The 8,156-nt window shown below is 46.2% G+C and overlaps 2 pseudogenes; both read right to left on the bottom strand.

Annotated features, from left to right (window-relative positions):
- Positions 1–1,169: 1,169 nt before the first annotated feature.
- On the bottom strand, positions 1,170–1,287 carry LOC135052760 (5S ribosomal RNA; annotated as a pseudogene).
- Positions 1,288–1,435: 148 nt separating this feature from the next.
- LOC135054309 (5S ribosomal RNA) lies at positions 1,436–1,553 on the bottom strand (annotated as a pseudogene).
- Positions 1,554–8,156: the final 6,603 nt, after the last annotated feature.

Genomic DNA, 8,156 nt, shown 5'->3' with positions numbered 1-8,156 from the left:
TCCTTTTTTTTTTTTTTTCCTACCCCCTGTAATTTAAATAAGAACAGTGTGCACATTCGGTGCACAGCCCAAAAAGGTATGTGTTTTTGCTAGCAAGGGGCATGGCCAGACAATAGTACCCCCAATTCAAATTATGCTTCACAGTAATGCAACTTTATTCACAATTTATCATACAATAGTGTCCCTTATTCACATTACATCACACAGTAGTATCACATTACCTTATATACGTTACTCCTCACAGTAGTGCCCCTCATTCACATACCATCATACTGAATTGCTCCTTATTCACATTACACCACACCATATTGCTCTTTATTTACATTAGACCACACAGTAGTGCCCTTTCTATACATTACGCCACACAGTAGAGCACCTTATACACATAATGCCACACAGTAGAGCACCTTAAACACATAATGCCACACATTGGTAATGTATTTATACACATAATACCACACAGTAATGCCCCTTACACATGACACACATTATTAATGTCCTTATAAACATAATGCGCCTTACACATTATGCCAACTCTTATTAATGTCCTTATACACATAATTTCCCTTACATATATGCCTCATTGTTAATGCCCTTATACACATAATGACACACACAATGTCCCTTACACATATGACGCACATTATTAGTGCCCTTATACACATAATGACAGACATAGAGCCCCTTACACATATGTTACACATTATTAATGGGAAAGACAAGAGGAATAGACAAAAAACCCTTGTTTGGGAGCACTCATTTGAAAAGATAAGGATAATATGTATAGTGAAAGATATTAAGACATAACCTTTATTTTAGTCCTTGAATAAAAAGAAATTTTGGACAGAAAATTGGGACTTGTGTGTGTAAAAATCTTGTTTAACCTTTTTAGCAAATGAGGTACAAGATGATAAAGATGGTGAAAATATCAGTGGAGTAGTGAGGCATACCAAATGGTCTCATTGAGATACAGGGTATCCAGAAAATCACTGTACTAGCCTGGATTAAGGATATCAATGATAGAAGCAGTATGGGCAATATTCTGAGTTAGGTCAAGGTAGATCTTAAGGGGAATGCGAGAAGGGTGGAGCAAGGAATGTGATCGAGCTTCCCTTGGTGGAAGAGGAGGGGGGGTGGGGGGGTTTAATGTGGTGGGGTAGGTAACACTGGGCCCACTGCACCTGGTATTCTCAGGAGGTTTCCCGTCCTAGTACTGGCCAGGCCATGCCTGTTTAGCTTCCGAGATCAGATGAAATCGGGCATATTCAGGGTAGTATGGCAGTGGGCCGTTATCAAAAAGAAATGGAAAAGAGAGGGAGAGACACTTCTATTTTCTGTACTCTAATGAATCAATACCATGATGGTCTGAGATAGTTTTTCCAGATTAGAGAGTGTGTATGGGGGTTTATAGGATGCAGGTTTCTCCCTTAAAAATGGCCCACTGCACCTGGTATTCTCAGGAGGTTCCCCTTCCTAATACTGACCAGGCCATACCTGCTTAGCTTCCGAGATCGGACAAGATCGGGCGTATTCAGGGTAGTATGGCCGTGGGCCGTTAATAAGGGGGAACAGAGGGTCACATTCTCCTTACTGTATTTTACATAAATCAGCACAAAAATGGTATGAAATGGTATTTCCAGAAGAGTGTTAAACAGAAAAAAATGTGGTTAACAGAAATAAAATAGATGCAAAGTAATAGACTAATATGTTATGTTCTGCGAGTGCAGGGTTGTTTGCTAAATGGGAGAAACCCACAATACAATTTATGAGCTCAAGGCTGGCTCACAGAGAATTTTTAAACACAAAATGTGCAATATTGCTTGCTCCATGGAAACAAAAATCAGTAAATAAATGAAGAATATATAGGTTTTAGAGCTCAGGGCTGGCTCACAAATAGATACATAATTGCATCCTCTTGAGGACTGACATAACAATACAGAATAATAGAAAGTATTTTGCACTTAAATGCTGCTATTCATGAAGACCATAAAAATAGAAAAAATACATTAATGTAAAAAGTAAATGGCAGGGCTATAAATGATATCCATTGAGGCATAGGCGGGGAAGTAATAAGATGTAGAATATAAACAATCTTATAAGTTCTATTTGTACTGCTCCTATTGCTATACAATTTTACTGCAGGGAGCAGGTTGTTTGGAGGGGGGGAGAAATGAATCAAGTCCTGGGTGGTCTAGGGTGTATTACCGCGGCCGCAATGTGTGCGGCCAGTGTTCTCCAGGGATCCCCCGGCGTCAGTGAAGGACGCGGCCGCCCGCTTCCGGACTGGGCGTTGCCGCGATGACGTCACCGAAGGACGTCTCTCTCGACGTACGTTTCACCTGGGTGGGCTTGGTCGCGAGAGCCTCCTATTCCCCTTGAGATCTACCTTGACCTAACTCAGAATATTGCCCATACTGCTTCTATCATTGATATCCTTAATCCAGGCTAGTACAGTGATTTTCTGGATACCCTGTATCTCAATGAGACCATTTGGTATCCCTCACTACTCCACTGATATTTTCACCATCTTTATCATCTTGTACCTCATTTGCTAAAAAGGTTAAACAAGATTTTTACCCACACGAGTCCCAATTTTCTGTCCAAAATTTATTTTTATTCAAGGACTAAAATAAAGGTTATGTCTTAATATCTTTCACTATACATATTATCCTTATCTTTTCAAATGAGTGCTCCCAAACAAGGGTTTTTTTGTCTTTTCCTCTTGTCTTTTCCAATTGTAGTATAACCTACAAAATTCCTGGGAGCACCGCCAATCATTAGCAGTTCTAGAACTACTTAATAACTGCATGTATATTGGTATGTCATTGTTAACATTTATTTTGGTACGTTAGTAATATTGTTTAACTAGTGCGGTTCCACAAAAAACATGTTTCTACACATTATTAATGCCCTTTTACACATAATGACACATAGTAACTGGTGTGAGTCAACTGGCAGCTCTGCTTACGTCGGGTCCCTATTTTTTGTGAAAATGCATCTTATTTGCATTGCTATGTGGCTAGGATGCACAAGCAGCTTCTGCTGATTAAAATGATATGCGGCATGCTTATATACTGTGTGCGACTGTGGCTGTATCTGCATATGAAATGCTACACGCAGAATATAGGCATGCCACATATCATTTTAATCAGCAGAAGCTGCTTGTGCCCCTAGGCATGCCAGATGCCCTAGGCAATTGCCTAGTTTGCCTATACCTAGGGCTGGCTCTGGGACAGACCCACACCTTACACTCATACAAGCACTGTAATATTTATACTGGCGGGGTAGGGCTGTGCCAGCGGCAACTTATGTCCTCTTTTAGCCAGTTTGAGGTATTTGTGCTCCCGCCAGCCGTGCCGCACATCAGCCGTCCCTTACTTGATAGAAGATCATTCTTATACTCACCTGTCTTCTGGCTCTGTGAGGGGGGTGACGGCGTGCTGTGGGAGCATCTAGACACGGCTAGCATTCAGTTCCCTTCAGGAGCTAATGGTGTCCTGTCAGCCAGAAACAGAGCCATGAAACTCTGAGGAAGTTGGTTCTGCTTCTGCCCCCTCAGTCCCACGAAGCAGGCGGTCTGATGCCGGCAGATCTCCCTGAAAATAAAAAACCTAACGTAAGTCTTTTCAGAGAAACTCAGTAGAGCTCCTCAGAGTGCATCCAGTCTGCCTGGGCACATTTCTAAAACTGAGGTCTGGAGGAGGGGCATAGAGGGAGGAGCCAGTTCACACTCAATGAAAAGTCTTTAGAGTGCCCATGTCTCCTGCGGATCCCGTCTATACCCCATGGTCTTGATGTCGTCCCCAGCATACTCTAGGACGTATGAGAAAAAAAGATGTGAGGACATTTTAGAAAATACAATTAGGCTACAAATTAAGGTGTGTACACACTGGGCGATATAGCTCGTCAGCCCTGCAGCACATACAATCCCAATATATCTACAGAGATATTGGTGCATCATTCTGTGTGTATGGGCAGTCGTCTACCACCCGAACACTTCCTGCACTAGCCATCGAAGTTTGATGGGGTCAGTTGGGTGGGTAGCATGTAAATGCCCCCTCAGTTCGTGATGTCAGTCTCGACGGATCGGACAGTGTGTATGCACAATACACTGCCCGATCCGGCTATAGATATATCTGCAGATCCTGGTGGGGGTGGAGCTTGTGCCTGTCAGGCTCCGAGGACCCCAGTGCAGGAGCAGACTGACGGAGAGGGAAGGGGTGGCCGCCACACTGCCTGCACAGCTCTAAGCAGGCAGACTGATCTCACAGACAACCGGGTGAGGTTCCCCATCCACATAATACATGAATTCATCGTTGATTCGGTAAAATGCCTGAAGCAAAATCGAACCTGTTGAAAAATTCTAGAATCGCTGGACGAGAGGGCAATGTAGGACTTCTGTGTCCAGCTAGGGAGAGATGCGCGCAGTAATGAGCTGCGCTTACATAAGCAACGAGATTGTACAGTGCCAATCAGAAATGCAACTTCTATTTAAGCGCTACCAATTTCCCATTGGGATATGTTATGGAATGACAAAAAACAAAGCACAAGGTCAGTACTCTGATGTCACCGGTGCGGTCTTCTCACGTGGTCAGTTATACGTGGGTCTCCCGTGTCAGTAACAACATACTCTATAGTTGACAACAGTAATAAGACCCATAATGCAGATTACAAAGACGTAGTTACAGACTGAGAATTGCTAAACAAGAAAATAAAAATCATTTACTACAGAAAATATTAAGACACGAGTGAACCAAAAAACTGGGAAAAAGATGGATCGTTGAATAAAAGGAAGGACTCTGCAACGACGGGTAGACACTGCTATACTGTATGTATGTATATTTCTGCAGCGGGGTACACTGGTATTCCACAGGGAATAACATCGGGGTGTAGAGTTGGATCTTGATCTAAGGCTAAATATTTGACTGTTCCCAGGATGCACTGCACCACCTCCTCTATATCCACGCCTCCATGCACAGGAGCTGTTTGTAAGTTGGTGCCTGCAGCTAACAGGATGGGCTGCGCTAGGCAGCCCTAATAAGCTTTTCTGAGAAAGAAGACTTCTAGGGCCGCAGAACAGTTACTAGATGCTATATGTCACACTGACATATCGTACTATGGCTCCCTCACCTCCCCCAGCGGCGCTGTATACTCCCACGTTCCTGGTTGCCGGGTACTTGCAGCGGAGGTGCTCCAGTTCCCATAAGGCACACATCACCGCTGCTGCTCTCCTGGATCGCGTGGCCGCTCTTCAGGGAGGAGGTAAGAGGGTCCCCCAGGTGGGACCCACCGAAATCGCGATGCAGACACGCTCCCAGGAGACGGACCGCACCGCTGGCATGGACACTGTACTGCACAGGGACCCCACTATATCCACCAGGGCAAGGAGCACATGTCGGATTTACCAAAATCCGTTTGTTATAGGCTCCATAGTACCCGGTGGTGAAGTCCAGCAGAGGGGATAAGGCGCTGACCTGTAGCCCCTCCCCCAGCTCTGGGCGCCATCTACTGCTGGTGTTCCCGCCCTAGAGCTGCATCTCTCTCTCCCTCACTCCCTGTCAGCGTTTGGGCGCCATTACACAGAGCTGCGCTGATTCTGGGACTGCTTGGTGAAGTCTCCTCTGTAAAGCCGCCTGCCTCATCAGCGCTGTGCATTTGTAGGACACTTAAGTATTCTACATGTCGTTTAGACAGCGTTAGTTAAGAACAAGTGCATTACTACAGTAATATTTAGTACAAGTATCCTGTGATATACATCCAGTTTTTACTGTTCATGTTATTTCTCTAACGTCCTAAGTGGATGCTGGGGACTCCGTAAGGACCATGGGGATTAGCGGCTCCGCAGGAGTCTGGGCACAAAAGTAAAGCTTTAGAACCACCTGGTGTGCACTGGCTCCTCCCCCTATGACCCTCCTCCAAGCCTCAGTTAAGATTTTGTGCCCGAACGAGAAGGGTGCACACTAGGTGGCTCTCCTGAGCTGCTTAGTGAAAAGTTTAGTTTTAGGTTTTTTATTTTCAGTGAGACCTGCTGGCAACAGGCTCACTGCATCGAGGGACTAAGGGGAGAAGAAGCGAACTCACCTGCGTGCAGAGTGGATTGGGCTTCTTAGGCTACTGGACATTAGCTCCAGAGGGACGATCACAGGCCCAGCCATGGATGGGTCCCAGAGCCGCGCCGCCGGCCCCCTTACAGAGCCAGAAGACAGAAGAGGTCCGGAAAATCGGCGGCAGAAGACGTCCTGTCTTCAACAAGGTAGCGCACAGCACTGCAGCTGTGCGCCATTGCTCTCAGCACACTTCACACTCCGGTCACTGAGGGTGCAGGGCGCTGGGGGGGGGCGCCCTGAGACGCAATAAAAACACCTTGGATGGCAAAAAATGCATCACATATAGCTCCTGGGCTATATGGATGCATTTAACCCCTGCCAGAATACATAGAAAAACGGGAGAAAAGGCCGCCGATAAGGGGGCGGAGCCTATCTCCTCAGCACACTGGCGCCATTTTCCCTCACAGCTCCGTTGGAGGGAAGCTCCCTGGCTCTCCCCTGCAGTCACTACACTACAGAAAGGGTTAAAAAGAGAGGGGGGCACTAATTAGGCGCAGTATAAACAATACAGCAGCTATAAGGGGAAAAACACTTATATAAGGTTATCCCTGTATATATATAGCGCTCTGGTGTGTGCTGGCAAACTCTCCCTCTGTCTCCCCAAAGGGCTAGTGGGGTCCTGTCCTCTATCAGAGCATTCCCTGTGTGTGTGCTGTGTGTCGGTACGTTTGTGTCGACATGTATGAGGAGAAAAATGATGTGGAGACGGAGCAGATTGCCTGTAATAGTGATGTCACCCCCTAGGGGGTCGACACCTGAGTGGATGAACTGTTGGAAGGAATTACGTGACAGTGTCAGCTCTGTATAAAAGACAGTGGTTGACATGAGACAGCCGGCTACTCAGCTTGTACCTGTCCAGACGTCTCATAGGCCGTCAGGGGCTCTAAAGCGCCCGTTACCTCAGATGGCAGATATAGACGCCGACACGGATACTGACTCAAGTGTCGATGGTGAAGAGACAAATGTGACTTCCAGTAGGGCCACACGTTACATGATGGAGGCAATGAAAAATGTTTTACACATTTCTGATAATACGAGTACCACCAAAAAGGGGTATTATGTTCGGTGAGGAAAAACTACCTGTAGTTTTCCTGAATCTGAGAAATTAAATGAGGTGTGTGATGATGCGTGGGTTTCCCCCGATAACAACTGATAATTTCTAAAATGTTGTTGGCATTATATCCTTTCCCGCCAGAGGTTAGGGTGCGTTGGGAAACACCCCCTAGGGTGGATAAAGCGCTCACACGCTTGTAAGGGCTCTACCCTCTCCTGAGATGGCCGCCCTTAAGGATCCTGCTGATAGAAAGCAGGAGGGTATCCTAAAATGTATTTACACACATACTGGTGTTATACTGCGACCAGCAATCGCCTCAGCCTGGATGTGCAGTGCTGGGTTGGCGTGGTCGGATTCCCTGACTGAAAATATTGATACCCTAGATAGGGACAGTATATTTTTGCCTATAGAGCATTTAAAAGATGCATTTCTATATATGCGTGATGCACAGCGGAATATTTGCCGACTGGCATCAAGTCTAAGTGCGTTGTCCATTTCTACCAGTAGAGGGTTATGGACACGACAGTGGTCAGGTGATGCGGATTTCAAACGGCATTTGGAAGCAACATGAGAAGACGCCGTATTATCAGGCGCAGTCTTTTTGTGGACAAGCGGGAAAAAGGTTCCTCATTCTGCCCCGTGACAGAGGGAGAGGAAAAAGGCTGCAGAAATCAGCCAGTTCCCAGGAACAGAAACCCTTTCCCGCCTCTGCCAAGCCCTCAGTATGACGCTGGGGCTTTACAAGCAGAATCAGGCACGGTGGGGGGCCCGTCTCAATCAATTTCAGCGCGCAGTGGGCTCACTCGCAAGTAGACCCCTGGATCCTTCAGTGATATCTCAGGGGTACAAATTGGAATTCGAGACGTCTCCCCCTCGCCGTTTCCTAAAGTCGGCTTTACCGATGTCTCCTTCTGACAGGGAGACAGTTTTGGAAGCCATTCACAAGCTGTATTCCCAGCAGGTGATAATCAAGGTACCCCTCCTGCAACAGGGAA

The sequence above is a fragment of the Pseudophryne corroboree genome, chromosome 2 (assembly GCF_028390025.1).
Source record: "Pseudophryne corroboree isolate aPseCor3 chromosome 2, aPseCor3.hap2, whole genome shotgun sequence".
Lineage (NCBI taxonomy): Eukaryota > Metazoa > Chordata > Amphibia > Anura > Myobatrachidae > Pseudophryne > Pseudophryne corroboree.
This window is presented reverse-complemented; position numbering and strand designations above follow the sequence as displayed.